Source organism: Channa argus, chromosome 18 (genome assembly GCF_033026475.1).
Source record: "Channa argus isolate prfri chromosome 18, Channa argus male v1.0, whole genome shotgun sequence".
Classification (NCBI taxonomy): domain Eukaryota; kingdom Metazoa; phylum Chordata; class Actinopteri; order Anabantiformes; family Channidae; genus Channa; species Channa argus.
In genome coordinates, this window is record NC_090214.1 from 10,201,258 (window position 1) to 10,225,233 (window position 23,976).

At 39.4% G+C, this 23,976-nt stretch overlaps 1 long non-coding RNA gene across 1 annotated transcript; it reads right to left on the reverse strand.

The window, feature by feature from the left end:
* Positions 1-1,700: 1,700 nt before the first annotated feature.
* Positions 1,701-17,384, reverse strand: LOC137104238 (uncharacterized). Its single transcript, XR_010911650.1, has 3 exons — positions 17,271-17,384; positions 2,454-2,665; positions 1,701-2,341 (listed from the first exon to the last, which is right to left on the reverse strand). It is a non-coding gene; the product is annotated as an uncharacterized lncRNA (long non-coding RNA).
* Positions 17,385-23,976: the final 6,592 nt, after the last annotated feature.

Sequence of the window (23,976 nt, forward strand, 5' to 3'; positions counted from 1 at the left end):
GACAAACTTCTCAAATTATTAAATTTAACAAGATCTCAAATAACATCCTTCACAGCCCAATGCAGCCACCAGATTGATCACCTGAATAGTTCCTCCTTAAAACAATGGGATTCCTCAAGCCCGAAACTCAAGGATCTTGATGATCTTGATGTTATGTTTGTTCCTTCTCTCTCTTTACATCAGTACATTAAAGACATCACAAATTAGTTTCCTAATGTATGGCTGTTGGAGTGATTGTAATTCACATCTTTCTATTCTAGATTTTATTATTATTGTAATACTTTTTTCTCCTTACATTCTCTGTCCTTTTCTCCCCAGTGTTTCCTCATGTCCTCTTTTCTTTTCCTCGACTGTTGATGCCTTATTTTCAGGTTGTGAAATTTGTATTTCTCTCACTTCTGTTCAGGTTGTCCTTATCTTTGTTTCCACCCTTGTGTCTTTCTCTAATATGTTTGAATGGCAAAAGTGGGTTTTGCTTCTAGTCTGTAGTCTTTCCAGGTCTTTGTGGTGGATAGGAAGCCCTGTGGCTCAAGTCCTAACTGTTTGGCTGCATCTGGAAGTTGCACAATAGTTCAACATTTTCTTCATGTCTGATTATGAAGGATAGATTTGTCATCCTGATTGTCCACATTTTAATCTACTAAGTAGTTTTTTGTAAACACATCTATGCACTTCTGTCCATCATGGGACAGAGACCATGTTCTGTTGTTTTTGTAGGTTTCCTCTATTGTTTCTCCATAGCAGATGGTGTTGTATGCTGTACAGATTGTAAAACCACTTCAGATAAACTTGTGATTTATGATGTTGGGTTATGTAAATAAAGTTTGACTTTACTTGACATATGAAATTGCAAACCCTGCACTGTCTATTTCCCTCCCTCCTATTACTTGACCCTCACAGGCTCTCGGTTTCTCTCCTATTTGTCTTTCACTGTCTCTGCCCAGCCCTTTGCATCTCCTTTACTCCCTCATGATCCTGTTCCTGATTCTTCCAAATACCCCTCCACTCTCTCCACCACCCCATGGCCAAACATACTGACCTAGACTCCCCAGCCTCCTTTGATGTGAGCGATGTGACCCCTGTGCTCCAGATGCCCCTATACCGCCAGTCTTATCCTCACCGAGAGGCGGCACAGCCCACAGAAAGGGGCCAGTCATTAACCTCGTACAACCCGGGCCTCCCCTCCACTGCTTAAACACATGATGTATCACAACACCCACCCCAATGCATACCCCAGGATTCACCCAAACATGCATGTGTGGGCGAGGACTGATGATGCAATAGGCTCTTTAAACATTTAAAGAACAGGTCAGGTTTTCAAAGGGAGGAGCTGGAACCTTTGGCCACTGCTTCAGTTATCATGGTCAGTGGTTGGAAGTCTGGTGATATGTCAGAACGAAAACAAATGAATGTCTAATGAATGGAAAGTCAGGATGATGAATGAAACTTCTCACTGGTACACTGATGGTTTATTTGGATTATGAGTGTCTATCTCTGTCATGCCTGACCTGATAGGGTAAGAAAGGATGGAAAGAAACAATGCTTTTATCTAACTGACTGAACAGCATTAAATGTATGGAAAAAGCTCATGTTATAAAATCTGTTTATTGACCCATGTTGACATTTCAATGAGCAAAAGTACATTGAAGCAGCATTCCTCAATTTTCAGTAAACTCTACATCATTTAGTTACTTCAGCAGTGAGGAAAAACAAGTCATCTCAGAGTAATGATGAGTCATGGCCTCAGTCAACCTTAAATCTGAAACCTAAACAAATCACAGTCTGGGTGCCACGCATGACAAAGGAGAAGAGCAAAAGAACAAGAGCATTCCTAGGAGTAGAAAAACGAGGGAGAGGATTACTTTATTAAGATGTACTGAAACACAGATCACCACAGATGGATGAGCGCCAAAGAGGGTTTTCAGAGAATCAAATCCATCTCGTGCAGAAGTCCAAAACATTTCTTTAAAAAGTCAAACTGTTGCACATTAGGCTTTCATTAGAGACTGACCTTCTTTTGAAAACCCTTAGACAACAAGCTCAGAAATCTATGTGACAGGGCACAGTCTATGCTTATAAAGACAGGGAGAAAAAGGCTCAACGAGGTGAGCTCCCATAAAAACCACAGGAGAATGTGATTGTCCATGCAATTTCAATAAAGAGGCGCCAAACTGGGCCTCAGTCAACACAGCATCTGGACCATCCATATAAGGAGGCAAGTGCTAATATTGCTCTTGCTGGCAGATAAAATAAAGTCTAGTACCCAGTTCTTGGCATATTCCCAGGGCAGATGTTTGGTACCTGGCTTGAAGCTTGTTGTTCGATGGCAGTGGAGATCGACCTGGAATTAGGAGAGCCCTCCATCAGATAACACATTTTCTGGTTCATGTAAAAACATCCACCATATCAACAGAGACATGCATCACAGTGATGTGAAATCTGCATCTGTGCACCTCGGCCTTTTTTTGTCTCTGCAACCGACCACAGACAGGAGCGCTGAAATGGGAGCACAGACCCTTCCATCTCCCACCATTCAGTCTTTCAGCACCACTCCTGGCCAGACTCTTGGGAAGAGAGAGTGGGAGGAGGGTGGGGGGGGCCTCTGGGGGAGACAGACGGGTATGGTGCATTGTTGATAGAGTGAGAACCAGAGTGTGTCTCAAAGCTAGAAAGCAATGTAAAAGCTGTTAAGCTGTGTCCATACAGTAGCACAATTACTTTCAACAGGAAGTGTAACAAGTAACCTTGTGACAAGAAATTCTACTGGTCACACTGTGTTGTTGCGTTGCTTGTGCAGCACTGTTGTGTTCAGTCCTCTGGAGGACCCCTACCTTGTTCAGTGCTCAGTTCTTCTTTATTTTTCCTTGTTTTGACGGAGCATCTAAAATTACTGAGCAGGCTATGAAGTTAATTTTGTGTTGCAACAATGGATAAATACATCAAATTTGTGTCTGCACATAAAATAATTGTTTTATTCATGTAATTATTTTGTACAATGTCTGTAATCATCATTTTTTTGCTCAGCTACCAGGGTGCTAGATTTTGAACTTCTGATAAAAAGCAACATTACACTGCTCTCTTTGCAGATTTGCCCAACATTAGATTGTGGATTGAATTATTTTGTTAATGAAATGCATGGATCAAGATGTTTCTGCTTACACCCATTTGCTCATTTACAGTCTAAAAATATATTAAATAAAAACTTTCCGTACATTAATAGAATACTGAGAAGTGATGTGTGTTTCTGGGCCAAATCAATTTATAGTAACTGATGAGAAGTCTTTCCATAACAGGTAAATTATGACTCTGCAACAGTTGTTATCCTGAAACCCAGTTCAGCTGGATGAAATATGTGCTGTACCAACCATGCTATCCACTTCAGTGCAAACAACACATATCTATTCAGCACTTATGCAATGACATCTTGGAGACTCTTTTTAATCATAGCTTGCATTAATCAGGATTGGACTTTAACAATATGCTTTCATCAGCGAAACTGATTCAGTGCTCTGCGATGAAAACTGTTTTTTTAGGCTGCTCTCAACTTTGTAGTATGAATGGAAGATAAACAAAAGTTTGTGAAATTATAGTATTTGCTCAGTAAAATCATCATATCAGATTTGAATAGATGGTTAACTTTTGCAGAAGTCACAATCATCCTTGTCATGGGGAGACTGGGCGAGCAGACCATAAGTGTTTGAATGTCAAAGCTGAGCCCAGCTGGAAAATGGCCTCCAGCTGTCTCATCATTAGAGCTGATAAGGCATCGTGGCCAGGCTCCCTCCAGTTTGTGGGAATTACAGGTACAGACTCTGAGTAGAAAACGATTCTTTCTCTCATCCACCTGGGTAGCAGTTCCTCCATATGGAACACATTTAGACTCAGCCCTTTGAGATCTCTTGAATATGCTGTGGTGTTTCAATATAAACATCCCAACATCTCTTATCTACTTTGTCCTGGGAAGATCTTGTACAGAACAGAACAAATATAACATACTGAACCATTATACAAGAGGCCAAAAAATTTCACGAGATATTTCTATGAGCCATCATTTAGAAGATTAAAGTAGGGCGTATGTGTTTTTTTATCATCATAAATTTAAAGTACTTGCACATCTGACTACTTTAACTGACAGTTCTGATTTATTACAACATCAGTGTTATTTTTCAGGTTATTTTGCAGGTTAAACCACCATTTTCATCAGTAGTAATAACTTACATTTTGGATTTAGAAATCTCTGGAAAGATCAGGAAATTCTTCAAAGAGGCAGAGAATATGAGAAGTATGGTAAAGGAATGGCAACATTATTTCTTTTTACATCAAACACTGTTTACAGATTACCTTAGCTGTGACCCATCACACTTGCCACAGCTATCTGCATAGTTTGTCTGTGAAATCAGCATTTTAAAGATGGTTTCTCATTAAATTGTTGATTTGTTCACAAGCTCTCAGTTCACCAGATCGGTTGTGTTTATTACCACAAATAAAATGTTAGCATTATCTAAACAAAATTAAGACCCTAGGTAGAATAAAAGGGACTTTAATAGATTGTCTGAGTGTGTTTGTGGTTCATAAATCTCAAACAAATCCTGTGAGCAATTTTTCATTGGCTATGTACAGTTGCCTGTTTTCTGTTGCATAATAGGCGTTAAACCTATAGTATCACGAACAAGTTAGCCAAAACTATGAAATGATGAACTGATTACAAAAAACTGTATTTTGAATACTTTCTGATTTTACCTACTACACTTGGTGATTTAATTTAAACATGTCAGATGAAAACGGACCCATCCTAAATGTTCAAATTGATTAGGGCTCTTGTTGCATTAACCAGCACGACACAGTGGGCGTAAATAATCTGGCGTACAAAGCTGTCGATTGAGTAGCATTGCGGCATCGGTGTACCACACCCTTGTGCAAAAACCTGGCTGCAATTCATGCACTTGCTATGGGACACCTCTGCTGTGAGCACCACCATAGCTCTATAGGAATACACAACAGGGAACTCTGTCACCGCTGGGGAATCAATACTATACCTACAGCATAAATGAACCCAAGGGTAGTGAGGAAATAGCCCTGCCTGACCCCTCTAGGCCTTCAGAGACCGTGTGCCAACACAGCAGGTCAATATGTCTAGATGCAGCAGTATGGGGCCATCACATTTTGAGACAGTAGGTTGACTTTTCATGCGTACCACAGCCAGTCTACTGCCAGACATTTTATTAGAATAGCAATTATTAATTGTGTCAAATCTGTCAGATAATCAATTTTGGTTTGTTACAATTTACAAAATGTTGTAGTTCGTGCTTTGATTAATAACAAAAACGTTTTGCTTCAATATAATTAGGTTTTAATATTGCTAAGCCTGTAATTCTTACATTACAAGATGACAGAATTTCTCTTACAGAATTACTACAATTTTGCTTTGAAAACATGAAAAGAGCTGATTTGAGTTAAGAATATCAGTGATATCGACTCTTTCTATTAACACCAGTTTCAAATCAATAATTGTTATTCTCCAGAGACACTCTTAGCTGTTTGTGGCAGGGTATCGATCCCTCTAAATGCAGATGTCTGCAAGTTGCTCCTGGAGAGACACTGTGGCTTGTTTGTGTGCCAGTATACCCCCAGACATCCACCCCTTTTGCTCTTCTCTTTCACTCCGCATCTCTCTATCTCTCACCACACAGGCTAAGCAGCCACGGTAGCACCTCCACAGAGGCCAATGTGTGACTTGATGCCATCAATAAAACCATCATGTGAGATGGACTTCTATCGCGCCCTGAACTGTTAGTCAAGCCCTCCGCGATGAATCACCTTGATAGAAGCAGGCTCTTGAGGAGAAAATCACTCAATATCTCACTGGTAGGTTTTCCTGGATCCATACTAGTTCACGTTTCTGCCTCTTTCCTGTTTTTCTTTCTTTTTTTTCGTCTTTGTACGTTAGGTTTTCAGTCTTCTGGGTTAGTCAGCAACCTCACTCACCAGATGAAGTGTTACAGTGACCCATGAATGAATGACTGCAAAAAACTCAAACAGAGAGGACGTTCTAAAAAAAATGTTTTAAAAGTGTTTAGTTGCAATGGTGAGGGTAGAGGTGCATTGCACGATAAGTGAGGACTTGGAATCACCAAAGCCTTTTTGTGTCTGTGAATCAGCTGCTCGGTTTTTATCTTATCCCTGACAGGTTGTTTGGTTTCTGTAACAGCTTATTATCTACGCATGTGAAAAAAATCTCACTTTTGTAAATTCACCTTTGTCTGTGTGTGTGTGTGTATGAGAGAGGCAGAATCTGGGAGAGGCTGTGTTATCATGGTGGTCTTTTTCTTTCTCACACTTGAAACAACAAACTGGTTCTTTGGAAAGATAAAACCTTGATCCGTGCAACACCAACACCCCTCAGCACTTTTTGATGAGCAAGCATCCGGATGCCACTTTTTAAACTGTGTAATTCAAAGAACAATCCCACACATCTATTGTAGTCATTACGATTCCATTGTGCATTCAAAGCAAGTAGTTAAAAAGTGGCACAATGACAGTTAACGGTAACTATATGGAAGACACCCTATGGTCCTATATCTTAACAGAGCACCTTATCAAGATGGATGGCTCTGAAAGGACACTAAATTGCTAAACTTACTGATAGGACAAATGACAGACACCAGTCACGATAGCTAGTCTTTAAATACAGACCTAAACTATAACTGTAATCTCTGTTATTTAGTAGTACTGACCTTGGAGAGACATGAGCTACTAGTTAAAACAATCTAGGCGACCAAACACCCAAAGTGACTAATGAAGTATTTAAACAGAAATGTCAAAAATGAGGTCTTAGAAATGCCAAATCTTGGGATTTATTAGCTCCACTAATGTCATTACAGTCTGGAGAAAGGTATGATGTTTCAGAAATTCCCATCAGGGTTACTGCTATATCTATGTATATCCTTGCTGGTGTAGTTTATACAATCTTTTTTTCTCTCTCCTTTCAAGACCCAGACTGACGGTAACCTACTTCTGAAATTTTTGGGCTCTCAGGGAGCAAACCGCTGCGGCCGGCTTTGGTCCAGAATGTAGCTGAGATGAATGAGTGTGTGAAAGCACTCTCCCTCCACTCTGTTTATTGGAGGCTCACACTTTGCTAGTGTGTGTGTGTGTGTGTGTGTGTGTGTGTGTGCGCGCACAGTCATTGTATAAACTTAACCAGAGGGACCCCAAGACTGGAGGAGATAAAGACCTCTCCGAAAAATGTAAACACTCTGTGAAGTGGCGAGTGGGGCAGCTGTAGTTGAACACACACACATTTAGAGAAATGCAATCCCAAGGTCAAGGTTAAGCGGTACACTCTTTCAAGATTCACTTTCCCTCTTGACCTCTCTAACTTACTGCTGGCTCTGCTCTGGAGTGAAACATGGGCCATTTTGACAAAAGAAAAGGCTGTGAGAATGTGGAGGGTTGCTGTTACAGAACTGTGGAACTACAGGCACATTGTGCACAAATTTGGGATTAAGAGTGACTACTGTATAACAACATCAAGAAACAGGAAAGCACATATTTAGACCAATAATACAAACAACCGTATATTTTACTTGCAAGTGGGAAAAATGGGGAATTAGACAAATTAGTCGTTATTTAAAGTAATGGCATCAAAACTGGAGGTATAGATTATTAGAAACTAAAATATTAAAATTGTTGCTTCACGTTTTTGAAGGCTCAAAGAACAATGAGATGCTAATTTGAACATTTCCACAAGGTTTTCTTGATGTGCTCCTTATCATACTGGTCTTTTAAAGATCTGCTTCTGATCTAAAGCCCAGTTCATGTCCAATGCAATTGATGGGGGTTGCAAAGTTCAAAAGTCTGAAAGCTACGATGAGGCTACAGAGCTCTGAGTAAATTAAATCAATTGAGGTTCCTAAATGTTACAGTGTTTTGAGTTCATGAATTTGTCCTGTGTTTTCATATTTATTTGATGAACTGTGTTGTAGGGACATCAGCACAAAGAGAGAAGACAAAAATGAATCCACCAAAAAAAGTTTTCCACAGTTACTGTCTAGACTAATTTTCACCAAACACTTCACAGTTCACAAGGTCAGTATTAGAATGAAAGTCATGTAATATTCTGTACTAACTGTATTCCAGACCAGGTGAATGTGTGGTGGTCAAAAATGGCAGAGAACAGCAGCCACCTGGTTTAATGATATAATGATTCCTCAAGCATCACTTTAACTCTGAAAACCGAACATTTGTCAATGGATCCTCTTTCAAAGATTAAGCTAATGAGGGTTTTTGTTTGTTTTTTTCACAAACAAATCCAACATGCAGTACCGATCTATTCTGCATTCACACTTTTGGCTAATTTTGAGCCAGGTTTAAAATCAGCTTCATGTACAGATTCTGCCAAAATGTACCAAGAACAAACATTTCACATATGTGCTTTTTTCTACAATAGCAGTTAAAAGCAAGTGAATAAAAACTAATTAAAGGGTATTAAAAGGCTATGAAATAATCGTCTGGGGGGCTGTAACTCAGTTGGCAAGTCAGTTGTCCATGGACAACAGGTTCCGTGGTTTGATTCCCGGCCCCTCCTGACTGCTTGTCAAAGTGGGAAGATATACACAATAATACCAACCCAAACTTTCAAGTGCTGCATAGGTGTGCTATTGCCAGGGGGATGTTTGTGTGCACAAAGAAAACACACTTAACAAGTACTTAACAAAGTACGCTGTGCACAGCGAGAGTGAAAAATGAGAGGGGCTGGAAGGAACTGCTGGTAATCTTTGCTTGAGTCCATCTTTATTATCTCAGTCAATGGACAGAAGTGGATCTTGAGGTAAAAATACACAAGCCTGCTTCTCATCAATGTGATGCTCTTATCTGACGTTTGAAATACATTCAGCAGGATGAGCGAGTGCGTAATATATGGAGCCATGGCTGAGATAAGTCTACTGCATTTGTACTGTAAATGTATCTGCGTCCTTTGCAGTTTAACTAATGATACACGTTCTATCTCTCAGGAGTGAAACTCAAATTGCAAATCTGTAGATGATACAACTCAAAAAATAAGTTGTTGATGTTGTTTTTATGTTTACATAGAATAAATGTTTGTACATGATAAGAGGCAATTTATCTCTTTTTATTGCTGTTTTTTGCTACTCTGCGCTGTAAAAATTAGGACAAACACAGATGGTTCATGATTTATAAAGTTCAATTCCTAACTGGCAGACAAAGTGAAAGGGGTTATAACAACTATCTCCATCTCTGAAATGCAACAGATATCAATCCAACACAGGGAAGAGATGGGAAAGTACATTAGCTGTGTTTCAGAATGACAAGGTGAGAAAATTTTGCTTACAATCTACAATAGTTCCACTCTAGTGAGCTATTGATTTTGTTCCCAGTTTTTCTAAGGCTCTGGACACTCTGCGGTCTTTGGTGGCACTCCTTAGTTCTCCTCTGGGATGCAGGATGAAAGGACACCGCTACTGAACAAGTAACTCAAATGTGTGGTGAATCGTTCAGGGAAACACCTCCAGAGATGACTGCCCTTGTTTTTAAACTGAGACAATGGTCCTCTTTGTTTGCTGTCTCATCCCTAAACTGTCCAGGGATGCAAACATTTGCTTTGAGTCAGTGAAGTGCAAAGAGAAAGAAACAAGGACTTGAGGGAGGAAAATGAAAAATGCAATAAGTGCCCCTTGTGCATCTACACAGACATACATCAGGAAGAGTCAGTGACACGCAAAGAAAGGTAAAGCAAGAAAAGCAGAGAGGAACTGGAGTTTGAATCCTCGCACCACAGCATGTCACAACACAACAACTTGGAAACATTAGTGACAAAAGTACTTAAGCTCCCTGAAAGTTACAGTACAAAAAAGTTTTTGTTATTTTTTTAAAGCACTAGTTTTTTAATGTAAATAAATTTGTTCAGAATTTTCAATAAACTGCATGAAAGTAGTTGGTGCACAGTTTTAGTCATGTATCATGGTGGTGCCGTCACCTGAACCTAAACTTGTTTTATAGATGTTTACACTGACATCATATCTTCCCATGTAGCAGTACTTGTAATAGTTTTGTTTCATTTTAGCTAAATTGTAGGGGTGGAACAATGAGTCACAAGTTAACAGACATGATCAGTGGTTTTCAGTACTCAACAGATCCCAGCGAACGAAAAGCCGCAGCAGTAGCAGCAGCGAAGGCATTAAGACAGCAGGCAGGCAGGCAGACGGGCAGGCGGCAGATAAAGAGTACTCTATTAGTCTCGGCTCATTGTGCCACTATGATTTCTTTCTACTTCCTAATTGGCTGGCTTCTGTAGGCTTGGCGGCCATATTTCAGTTTAAAGGCGAAAGCTCCGTGGGTCACAGGAATAAAGGGGCCCATTTGACAGGTCAGCAGGCTGATGTCTATGGCATAGTCTTAGGTCAAAGGTCAAACTAACATCAAGATAGGCCGTGGCAGTGCGGGTCAGCTCCTGCACTGGAGAGCCCAATAAGTAAGTCGGCAGACTGACTGGAATGTTGTATCTTAGCATTTTTCAAGGAATACCTTTGCAAAGACAATATGGTAAAAAAAAAAAAAAAAGCTGCTTAGTATAAGCCACAGTGTGAACTTATAGTATGTGATTTCTGTGATAGCATTTAGGCAATAGGCAGTTTTGGAAGAGCCAAATTAAAAAATGACTGATTTTACCTTAGATGTTATAAAGAAGTTCTGACAATTGGTAACAATGTTATGAAGTGATAATTAAATATTGAACGTTTTAGAAATTAAACTAAAACATTCATAATCAGCCTAAACATCTGCACTAAGTAAAGGTTTAATGATTGAGCCTTCAGTGTTATTGCCAGAGCTTTACTCTTAATCCAATAGCTACTGGCTGGTAGGAAAGATTAGTGTTTAGGATCACATAAGCAAAACACACACCTTCACACACAAACACACACACAAGCCTCTGTAACAACAACTCTGCAGGGTGCTGATAAGTTGTTTACTATTCGGTTTGGTTAATCTAATTATAAAAGTTGGATTTGCAGATGTAAAATGCTATTTTTATTAGACATGAGATTCAAGTGAGAAATACTGAATTTAAATAATTTTAAAGAAAATAACTTGTTTTTTTATTTTACTTTTTATTCCACATATTATAGGAGTACAGAAATACAAAAATAACTAAAGTAATCCAATTATGAGTAATCCGTAAATTGCAGTATTTAGAAGGCTTAAGTAAATGACAACAGTGTTGGGATTGGTTTGTACAACAGATCACATTGGAACCAGCACCCTCCTTACTCAATTAGCATTAATTTTCACCTCCAGGAGATGAGTATCTAAAAAACACGCAATTCACCATCCACATTTTTACACACCCACATATACATGTGCACAAACACACAAGTGCAGGACAGTCTGCCTGGCACCAGACAGCAGTGTACAGCCAAATGAGATGTGTGAGAGCCCCCTGCTGCCAAGAGGCGGACAGGAAGAAGAAACAAACCCTCTCTAATGGAGACATGACATGCTCAGTGGGGCAGAAACTCAAACAAACGATTAATGGGCCATAGAGCCTTCAGTACAGCAGCAGAATACCCCCCCTGTCTGTGGATCTGGCCAAGGGGGTCCAACATTTCAAGACCCAGGCCTCTACCCGGAGGTGACATGTTTCTGCTGCCCCCTTCCTCTACTTCTACCACGATCTCTAAATTAAATGGACAACACAACATCAATTTCATAAACATCTCAGAAGAAGCTCGTGTACCACAGGAGAGTGATTTAGTCCTAAATCAAACTGACTCCTCCATTTTTACTTTCCGCTCTCAATCTATTACTATTGCAATATTTTAAGCTTAACATCAAGACATGTTTGAGTATTTTACAGCTATTGTAGGCAAATATCCAACTTATCAAAGTATGAGTTGAATGCAAAGTTTGTGAGCAAGAGCAGAAAAGTTCTGTCCCTATCTAGACAAGACAAGGGAACTGTGATTATGTCTTCTGGTAAAGAGCAGCTCAGCCCTGTTTGGATCCCAGTGCAGACAGTGACCTAACAACAGTGGCACAGCATCAAGTGAGACAACAGAGCCTGGGAAAAGCTAGAGAGCAAAAGGTGCAAATCCCCCAAAGCTATTTTATCAGTATGATAAAAGATATCAATAATGAGTCAGTGACAGAAATGCTCTGTGGTGGAAGCTGTTGTGTAATTGTTTTGTAACTTCGTCCAATTGAAGTCAAAAAGTGGGGGTCTTCCACTATGATGGGACCACTAAGGTTCATCCAGTCAAGAAGCTGGTGCTGTCTCCTTCTTTGTCGTTTCTTCCATCTCCTCCAAAAGAGAGGGGAAGAAGGGAACCCCCTTATGTTCATGTGTTTTGATTAGCAGGTAATGATCTTTGATCTAATGCGCTGACTGGGAAAGTGCGGCTCCCATTGAAATCCGGTGGATGCTTGGCCGACCTGGAGCCAGTGTCACTTCTCGTTAGGGCCTGCAGCTCCATGACCTCCCCGTTGCCAGTTCCAGCCCCTGTCCTCTCAGCATGAGCACCCTGCGTAATGATATCAATAGCAGCAGGGGTGCAATGAATACAAATCCGCGTGCAGAATGTTTGGACAAGAATTCGCTCCCAGTCCTCCCTCCTCCTGTTGCCCCACTCACTAGCCTCTATCCAGCCTCTATCCCCCACACAAAAAGCTAAGTTAGGCTGTGGTCTGCATGGTAGATTTCACATAAAATAGTTGCATACTACAAAGAACAAATACCACTGCTGAAACTGTATTCTTTAAAAAATGTACTAGACGGTCTGAAAAATAAAAGTGAATCACACTGGGCATAAACATCAGCGTGTGAAAATATGTGCAACTACACTGAATTGTTTAAATGTATTCATGCATGCAACTACATTCATTCAAGCTGCAAAATATATAATGATTGTTACATGCTTAATTGAAAGAATACAGTTGTTCATTTAATTGAAATAGGCCAGGTCGCACAGTCTGATGTTCATCACATGATGGCAAAGTTTACATGTGATGCTAAAACATTTATTAATCAATATGTTAAAATTACTCAAATAAGTAAATTTCAGGGTTCCCAAGTTGTTAGAGTTTCATTGCAGCAAAACTATATTTTACTACTCTATATTATATCATTAAACACACAACCAACTTTAAAAGTAAATAACGACTACGTTTTGTGACCAGGTCCACGGTCATTCCCTATCGAACACACCAGTGTTGGAGCGAATATGGCAACCACCCGATTTCCGTCTCTGGTATTGACACAGTCGTTTAAAGCAGCCTGCCACCAGTGCCCATAACAAAGGTATGTTCATGAAACCAGCAAAAATTAGCTTCTAATAAATCTGGAAGGAAATAACCAATGCATTTCTTTTCTGAATGAACAAGACTGGACAGAGCTATAAAATCCCCTCTGTGAGACCTGTTTGTTTTCAATTACTGCAGCACAATGCAGCCACACTGTGAATGTGCATACATGTGCTGCAGCCATGTGCCTCTCTGCAAGGACTGCATGCCATGTGCACACACCCTGTGCACACAGAGTCCTCTCTACTTCACTTGCCTGATTCATTTCATTACTGCTGTCTGAACACACCACTGGTTTGTCTACAAAGTTTCTAGTTAAATGGTTCAGTGTTCACATGCAGCAATGGCAAGAAAACTGTTCAAGATGCCTTAGTTTTATTTATCAGTTTGGAAAAAAAGCATAAATAAAGCAGAGGAATTAATTAAAAATTCAGCGGTTGCCAAAATACACCGTATCATAAAAGTTCTAAAAACCTTCAATTAAATTATGAAACTTTTAAATTTGGTCTAATTTTAATTTCTTGGCTAAAATAACACACACATATATATATATATATATATATATATATATATATATATATATGTGTGTGTGTGTGTGTGTGTGTGTGTGTGTTTTGTAGGACATTTGTAGGACATTAATTAGTTTACAATTAAAGTTAAATTAGTTAAACTTATATATAAATTTCTCAAGTTGTCAAATCGTTCCTACTGTATATCAAACCAGTATGTGCAAGAAGAGTAAGTGCTTCTTGTTGCTGACCAGCCTCCAAGAAGATGTAAAGGCCTGTCCCCTGAACATTTTGCTGCTGTGCTGTAACAGTTTTCTGTGGTGGGTCACTCGGCCCCTCAAACCCATTGGGCAAGAAAAAGAACCTAATGAGAGTTGACCCGGACCAGAAGAGCAGGTTGGACACTCCTTCACTACTCTTTATTTCAAGCGTGGTTCAGATCATCTTGTAACACAGATATGACATGTACTGTGTGGCATGTTCATTGCCACAGCTTGACAGAAGTTTTGTTGCCTGTGGTCTGTCATCACTGAGGATGACACTGTTTAAAACCTGTTAACTGTAAACACACAAGAGCACATGCTGTCAATCTGTGGTGCAAGAAGGAAATTATTAACTTCTTGCAGGAAGTATGACTTGCTGCACAGTGACTTCCTTCTACATCTTTCCTTAAATGCTCTGTGTGAAAATACATTTTGTGAGAGATTACATGTTGTATAAATCTGTTTGTATTAATATAAATTTGGATTTTAATTAAGCTTCTTAGATTTATAAAATGTTCTGATATTAGATCCAACTTACATTTGAGACCACAGATCAGACACATATGGGCTGTGTTGAATATTTAATCGTGTAGTTGCTTTAAAAAAAAGCATGACATTTACATTAGTGTGAGAAGTCCCATCTCTGCTAACGCAACACTCAAGGAATCTTTGTATTAAACACTTTTTTTTATTCCACTACATATCAAATGCATTAGCATTAATGTAACTACAGGAAATTAAATATTAATGTGAACTCATAGAAGCTTCCTGAGGTCAAGAAAGTGTCTTTTTACGGCTTTTCTACAAGTGCACGGATTTATTGAAAATATTTTGTTATTTTATATGCAATGATGACAAAATACTCATCACATCTAGATTATTTCTTCATAACATCATGTCCTTAATGTTTGATAATGTAATGAAAAGTGAAATGGCATCCAACTACTTCCAGACTAAATGAGAGCAAAGATTAAGATAAATAGCTACATCTGGCTCTCTCTTCAAACTCTAAAGGAAGTCGAGATAACCAAGCAGGGTCTGGTTATTCATCACCATCCAGACATGTGCCTGTATACAACTGTAGCAGCTTAGAAAAACAGACCGACGGAAACTCACCAGCCATGCACACTCAAAACCAGCACCTGACTTTGGGTCCTCTTAAAAAAAAACATTCATAGAGTTTTACTGTAGAGGAGGGAAAGGAAAAGCAATGGATTGACAGCTGGGCCAGAAGGGCACCTGGTTAATGTCACCTTTCATCCAAGCCCTTAGTGCCCCACACATCCTTTTGCATCCTTTGCTCTTTTTCTCTCCACTCTGTCTCTCTAGGGAGCAACTTTTCCTACAGATCCTGACTGACATAAACCCCAGAGCCTCATACCCCAAACAGAATTCGCTGCAGACCCCGGGCTGCATGCCTTCAGTCTGCTTCATCTATCTCTTTTTTTCCACGATTTCCAGCCCCTTAGCCATCGTTCCCTTTGTTCTTGTAGTCGATCGATGCACCATAACTCAACTGGCCTCTGGTGTTTGATGTCTGAGCTCTGGATATCATTTCATTTTCTTTGTTGAACCAGTGAACCACACTGATAATACTATGTCTCGTGAGCACAGACGTGCAAATGATGTGTACATGCACACACACACATAGACACACAAACACATATGTATATGCATACATGTAATAATAACACAACAGGTTGAGACAGAGTCACTTTTAGAAACAGTATGCCAGGAAACAGCAGGAGATATGACAAAAATTGTTTGGATTGGATCAATTTGAGCAGACTTTTTTAAAAAACAAACGATAAGTGGAAGTTCTGCATGTATTAATCCTCTGACTACTACACAGAAAAATATGCTCGTTACAAATAAAAATCTGGCTGCAAAGGGACAGTGCTAGGAATACCAGACAAAAACCTGCATTCCCTAAATCTTTTATTGGTTTTTCAGTGGAATAATGCTCTTTTGCAGGAACACTCTGCATCCCTGTCACATACAGCAGATACACACAACGCATCCCAACCGCAATTTGATCTGATCCATTGCTCACCTCAGCATGGAGCAAAGCAGAAAGGGCAATTGGTAATTCACTTGTTTATAAGACTGAACCTGCAAATTTCGATTTTTCTTCACACCTGGCCAACCAAAACTCACATCGCCAACTTTTTAGTTTGTTTCACTTGCTTAAAACAGACAATACATAACATGATAAAAAGATGAAACAGGAGGTCTAAGTAATGCTCAGGGAGAATTTTTTGCATAGATTTGCACAAAGTACAGTACAGTTAACCTGCATTATTTTTACATTTTTTGCAAGAGGACTTGGGTGTTTCTTTTAAATGACTTTAAAACAGCAACTTTGAAACTAAATTAGAATAGACATAATTAAAAATAAACTAGTTAATTGTAAATAAACTACTTCTTTCCTCAGTTTTATTGCCTCCTGTCAATGACCCCAAAACAATTGGCCCCATTTTCATTGGCCCGTAAATTAGTGTCCTGATCACAGTACAAGACGTCCAGAAGAAACATCTTGCTAGACATCTTGAGCATTGCCTTATAATATTCTGCTAAAAAGGTCGTAGAAAATGAATTATATGTAGCTACAATCAAGGCTAATAAATGTTGAACTGTGGGTGGTCAGTGGTAAACTTTATCCTTATCCAGTGGGGAGGAAAAGGGATTGTTACTCACTGTGGGTTGAAATAAAAAGAGAAATTGAAGCTAAAATGTCAAACCTAAAATGAATTTAAGGGTTTCTTTGGACTTTACGGCTGTGAGCCCGATCAATAAGCAGTCAGGTTGCAGTACACTTCATTTTGATTAGATCAAAGATGTCATAATCCCATTTGTTGTGTGTTGGAAGCTATTTCCCATCATACTACACATTTATTAGGTACAAGGTGTAATTTAATAGAAATCAATAATCTATGCAACTCCTACCCCAGCTCCTTTGCCTTGAAGCAGGCTGAGTTACCAAACCGTAGCAGTGAGAAATCTGATTTGACCTATCATGTCATGAGATAGAGGAGTGTGTTCAGGTGCAATGAGCTGGGAGGGAGTGCAGTTGTCATGTTCCCTAAAGTGTAGCAGGATGTATTGCTGGCAGAAGCCGCAGGGGAGATCCAGAGTCTCTCCTGAACACTCATAGCCTCATGAAAGAATGATGGTTGATTACCTGCAGGAGACGAGCTTCACGGGTCCTCCAGAGTCACAGGATACCACTTTAGCTAAAGATGACCCAAAATCCGACTTTGACGTGGTTCTTCATTGAGGGTTTTTTTTTTTTTGAATGATCCTAAAAAGAAGACCACACACACATTTAAATGAACTCATATTACTTTGATTTCTTGCCTCAAATAATTTTAAACCCATTTTTACATGTATGATCGGAACGCTTTGAAGTAGTGAATATGTGTTTAATTTCAAAATCATTTCTTCTGCTTCAAGATTTGACACATTTTGTAGTATACAAAATGTGTATATGTAAAGCAGCAAATAAAATCATCATGAAATAAAAGGCTGTTTTTGAGTGCAACCAGATATTATCTTCATCAGCAACTTCACTTCATTATTCATGAATCTACATATAAATATGAAGGTTAGTGAAACTGATAATGCTACACCAGTCATTATTATTGTTTACCTTCAAAGTCTCTAAACGGTGCTACCTTATAGTGATTTTATTAGTTTAAAGCACAGTCGTTTCACAGTTTCATTGTATATTCTTTAGACTTAAGGACCTATACCCTATTTTGTGCCACAGTCCCACTCTACAGGAGAACAAGGTCCAGATGGCCTGGGGGCCCCACCAGTTTCCAACACCAGCCACTCTGCTTATCGGCAAGTTCACTTCACTTCAAGGAACCACTGACAGCTCTGTTAATTAGCACCTTTACCCCTTTTTTTCCAGACACGAACAGCAATAAGACATATTAACTTTGCGTCTTTAGTTTGCTTGGTAATTGGCTTGTCTTTAATACTTTATCGTGTAAAAATCTCAAAAAAAGATCACTGTGATAAAAGATGAACTCGTATAGAACAGAACATTTCTCAGTTTCAGGCCAGAATTAACTGGACAGTGGATGTTTAAAAACATCAACACTGAAACGAAATCATCACCTCTTTATCCTCAACATTAACAATAATACGACTGCAGGAAATAATACTAACAGTGACCCAATGCAGACAATAAAAATCCAAAGCTGAGTCATTATAAATGTATCATCTCATCATTATCATCACCAGTGCCACCTTCTATGCAGCACCACAGAACAAAACATCCAAAATAAGTCAGATTTCTTTGTTTAAGACCGAATGCTATAAAACACAGTTCACAGCGTAGTGGCATTACTCCAGGGTCAGTCCTGGGCCCTTGGCCTCTACCCTTAGCGGAACTGAGTTCCTGACCTGTTGGCCATTTGTCCGAAGTGCTGGTTGGACCCTGGACAGCCTTCAGAGGAGAAAGATCAACATGGGGCTTTGATCTGCTGTTACCATGGATTGGGAGTAATGAAAGTACCCCTGCTTAATTACAGTGGGGTTCAAATGGCTAATAAATAAGCATACACACCAGGTAAAGGCGAATAGTTGAGATCTCAGAAGTCTCCTACTGTAATTGTTGACAGAGCAAAAGAAATTATCACATGAATATTATACTACATTAAATGCATATAAATCAAATGTATTTCCTCCCAACTGAATAAAATTTCTATATATGAAAGAACGATGAAAAGCATGTGATCAGTTCATTTTTCTTTTGTTAATGAGGAATGCTTTAGCTCACTAACACTCTATCAGAGTCTTCTTGACAATGAATGACCTCAACATAAATTGGTCATTTATATAAAAGATAAATAAAAAGAGCTGGTCGTACATCTAATCCTCCTGTGTGTTTGAAGTGGCTGGCTGAGGGTGGGACAAAGGATGTTGATTGATACCCACTTGGCCTATAGGGGTACGATGAGGTTTCTCTAGAAGGTCATGTCCTGTCTCGCCCTTGTCCACTGCACACTTCCACAACATATCCGGGGTCTCGGCCCTCCAAACTAGCTGATGAACAAGCCAAGAACACGCACACACATACACACACACACATACACACACACACAAACTCTGTACCCTTTTGGCGCCATGCTGCGGTGGTGGTCAGGGCCCTGCGTGCCATCCGGGGTCTGGTGTAGGGGCTGAGGGGAGGAACTGGCGGGAGAGAGTTGAAAAAATAGTTTTCAACCAATCACAAGCTGCAACACTCCTTATGGAAAAGGTTACAGCACTTCTCCTTCCCCCTCCCCAGTCACGGTAACTGTAATTTTTAGCCATTTTATCTTTCACATTTACTGGCCAACCCAGATGTGAAGTAGATAACCTGTTCGCTTTGCACCTGGCTGCATATATAATCACTCAATCCTACACAGTGTCACTGAAAATGAGTTGCCACTTTGCAAAGTTGCTTGATATTGCTAACTTTGAGTGAGTGATCCCTAATGATGGGCACCCATGACTCTAAATGTATTTTCAACGCACGCAAAAACCTCCAGAACTCAACTCACCATGATGGGAAGCCCAAAGATGTTCACTGGGTTTCAGGCCTCTTCTGTCTGACACTGAACAATGGCTATAGCGCCATCTTTTGGCAGCTAAATCAAATGCAGCAATCAATTAAGAATCTGACTAAAGCTCTTCTTAAACAATTTAATAATAATATTTTTTGTAATAATAAGCACTACAAAGTTATATAATAATAGGCAATTTTAACAATATATAAACGATTATGTTAAAAGTAAAGCAAAGTGTTCAGTAGGATTTCGTTTAATTCTTTTAAAGAAACACCCAACTATGGGGCCATTTTCTAATGTATTAAATTCATCCTCATAACTATTAAATACATTTAAATACTGTATATAAATGTTCTGTTCTCAATGAAATTGTTAAACATAAGTCAATAAAACATGTACATACATGTTTTAAAGCACGCTGAAATATTCCTAGATATGACTACGTAAAATAATTGTTTGACGTAGCAAACTTCTCTGACTTAACAGGTCGTGTCATCTTGTTATCCAGGGTTTGTCTTAAGCGTTCTACTACTGCAGTGTCCAGTGATTATTTTGAGTTTCTGTGTTTCTCTGATCCTGGAGAAGACAAATGAAGTGTGTAGCCACAGAGAGACAGAGCGTACACAGAGGGTGAAAAGAGAGTCTGGGAAAACATTCCTTAGACAAGGAAAGAAGAGAAGGCTAGAAAGAGAAAATCGGAAAGTTGTGGAATTAACATTTTTCAATATATTTAGATATCAAACAAACATTTTCAACCTCAGTTAAGATGCACTTACATTACTTTAACAAGAATGACCATAAAAAGCTAAATACAATTGTATACTTTATATGTCCTGTTATTCATATGGTGCTTCACTGCTGTAGTACAAATACCTAAACTAAAGCTGATTGATTTTGTAATTGTGGTACATGGTACATATTCTCACTTCCACTGCCTGTGCATATCTAAATAAGTACAACTATTTCAGCTTTACACTGAAATCGCATTAATCCAAGGCGCAGTATTGTCATGTTCACAGTCAAAGCAAAACACAGCTGCTCCTGCTGGTCATCAATTATGTAATGAAAGAACAAATGAGAAAGGAGAGATAGATCAACCTTGAGAAGGGGAGGAGAACATGTTAGAGATGTCAAAATTACTATAAAACAACAAATTGTACTTAGTGTGAGGCTGAATTATTGGTGTAAGAACCGGTATGTTGGAGAGACACGTATTCAAAGTGTTCAATAAGGCCAAGGGTCGCTTTAGGAAGCCGGGGTCGGATCTGTGCCAAAGAGGGGCCGAAGGTGTTGACTAGATGCAAACGAGTTGGCCCCATCAAGGAACGACAGTGAAGCTGATAACCCACTTTCCACCCACACAGAGAGCACCTCTTTATAAGGGCTTACTGCATGGGCCCCAGGCACCTGAATATCCCCAAAAATAACCCTCTCTGAATCCAGTGGGCCGGGGCTTCATGCCAGCATTTTCCTTTTAACAGCACAACACTGGAAGGTCTCTGTTGTGCAAGTACTCATTTATACTTACAAACAAATCTTCCCCGTTATTGCAGGTTTTCTTAATTGTGGAGAAATTTCATGGATTAGAAAATAATTTAGATCGGGAGCTGGATTGTTAGCAAATATATAGATCAAATCAGTTTTCAACTTTCAAGAAACTTTGGTTACTGTCCTGTTTAGTTAGATGTTTAACCAACTGTAGTATAATTACGTGCAGCCCCAGTTGTGGGTCCATTTTCCTTTTTTAGAATCAATCCTGATAACCTCTAAATATAGTAGGAGAGTGTAGGTTAGAGGTGCAAAACAGAACAAAAGAGTGCTTTTGCGTGCTGACTGTTATGGACATTCATGGCACACAGGCAAGCAGCAGAAGCACTGTCTTGCAGCTTTAGACATAATAATCCCTGCTGAAAAGCCTCTTTCCTTTCTCAGAGGGTGCATCTAGATTTACAGCTTGACAGCAGCAACAGATCATAGCAGTGACACAGCTCGCTGGCAATGAAAGATGTTATTTACGTTTTAATTGGCAGATGGTGGTTTTCTTTATTTAATCAGGATTGTATACTTGAAAATGTAAGATGGAGATTATAATGAGACAGCAGCATATTTATGTCACACGCCTGTAAATCACTTTTAAACTAACGGGACGTTGCTGACTTATTAAAATTGTTATTACTGTGGTGTGGAAAAATTACTTTCTTTGCATTTCAACCTTCTGCTAAACCTTTTTATTAATCAGAAAATAATGGCTAATGAGAAAGTCACTTAAATCAAAGCTGGCTTGTTTTAAAGGAAAACAAATATCAGAAGTTCAGTAATAGATCTCAAAATGCATATTTTCAAGTCACAGTGGGTTAAGATTTTAACTGCCATTTCTGAATTTCTGCTTGAGACACTTCATCATAGAAATTTCAAAGGGATCCAGATTGGTGTGATCATTTTTCCAAGCTGGTTCCTATTCAGTTTACTTTGAATGGCCTACAGCCAACACAACCCCGGCAGACATTTCTATTTCTAATTAGGACATTTCTGGCAGTCCTAGTGACTATAGTCCTTCCCTTCTGATTAAGCTAATTTAAGGTTCCCTTTAAGCATCTGCATTGGCAGCTTGTTCCAAACATCTCATGAGATGCCTGTTTCCAAAACAAAACCACAACACTGTAATTATATTACATAACAATAACCCAAGTTACCAGAGTTTGACTCAACAACATCTCAGCTCCACCCAGTCTGAGAAAGCAACACTGTGTGAGCTTAAAAAAAAAAGGGGGGGGGGGGGGGGACAAAAGGAAATCCCATTGATTGTTTTCAACTGTTTTCAACAACTTATTGAGTTGTCCGCAGTTTTCTACGTAGGGGAATGAAATTGCTGAGGCGAGAGCAGCTAATGTCAATCATGTTGACCCTGTCATTCCCCAAGTGGCCTTTTGCCTCGTAAGCGATAGCCTGAGAAAGGGAAACAATCTTATCATCTGAGGAGCATATACAGAGAAGACAGGAGGAAAGAGGAGAGCCAGACTTCAGGGACGGCTCCTCGGTAATGAACAAAACACACACACACACCTGCGAACAGATAATTGGTTTGATAATAGTTTTAGACTGGTGAATATGTATAATGGACATGCTCATGATTGCTTACATATCATAGTTATCCATTGGACTCAGTATGTTCTTGCTTAATATTTTCACATATATTTAACACTACAGTTTTGTCCTCTACATTGGAGACAGATAGTAGTATCAACCCAAGTGGTTCAGGCTGAGAGCAGATTAACTCTTAACCATGTAGATCAAATCCAAATGACTGATGAGTGTGTCTAGCTGTGTCTATATGACATTGGCATTCATGGTCTATTTGATGAGGATCACTGTTAGATTCAACATTGCTTTGTTAAACTAAATTGCAGAAAGTCTTCAGCTGATTTTGATCTAACAGCTGTAAAAGGAAACATTTCTGAAAAAAATTAAACCTGAGAGACAAAGGAAACAGTGTAGTAAAATTCAGGTTGATTCTGGAATACAAGAAAAGTCATGTGTGAGAAGCACACATTATGTAAGCGCAAGTATATTTCCATCGGTTGTTGAAATGAAATAAAAAACAGCAAAGAAAATCAGTGGGACATGGTGTGGGTTAGCTGAAAAAAAGAAAGACCAGCAATGACATATTTTAATTTCAGGCCTGTCAGATTGTGGACAGAGGTTAGACAATGTCCTCTAATGTGAGACACACATACATAAGAACAGCCAAGCATTTATATCCCACTGTCATGAGAGCAGCAGTACTCTGATGCTCAGGCTCTTCAGCATATCTCAAGTGGATGCTGTGTCAGTCCTGGGAACCCTAAACCAAGATAAAGCTGCCGTTCCTGACGACTGGAGAGCTGCTGCACTAGAGAGTGCTGGGATGGGGAGAGGGGCCATCAGATAGACAACACGGTTGGTGGGGGGGGTTCGCCGAGGATGGGATATGAGGTAAAGGCAGACTGTAGCTCGGTATCTGTGCACGGGGATTAACTGATATCACAGGCATCATAGGCTCCTTCACTTTAGCTTGTTCTGGTTCCAGCTAGTTCGGGGACAGACGGTACAAATGTCCTATCAGGATGATATTCTCCACAAATAACTGTTGTATGTTCAAGTGTGTATTTCAACAATCAGTTGACATATAACACAGAAAGGTCTGTTCCTAGCAATCATCCCACAAGTATCAGAATTAGTCAACTGGACATTTTTGTTTTGATAAAGTTAAGTGTGTTCCTCACTTGTCTGTCTTTCCTTATGACTTTTGTCTCTATCTCATAATACAGTGTCTTTATTGGTGATTGG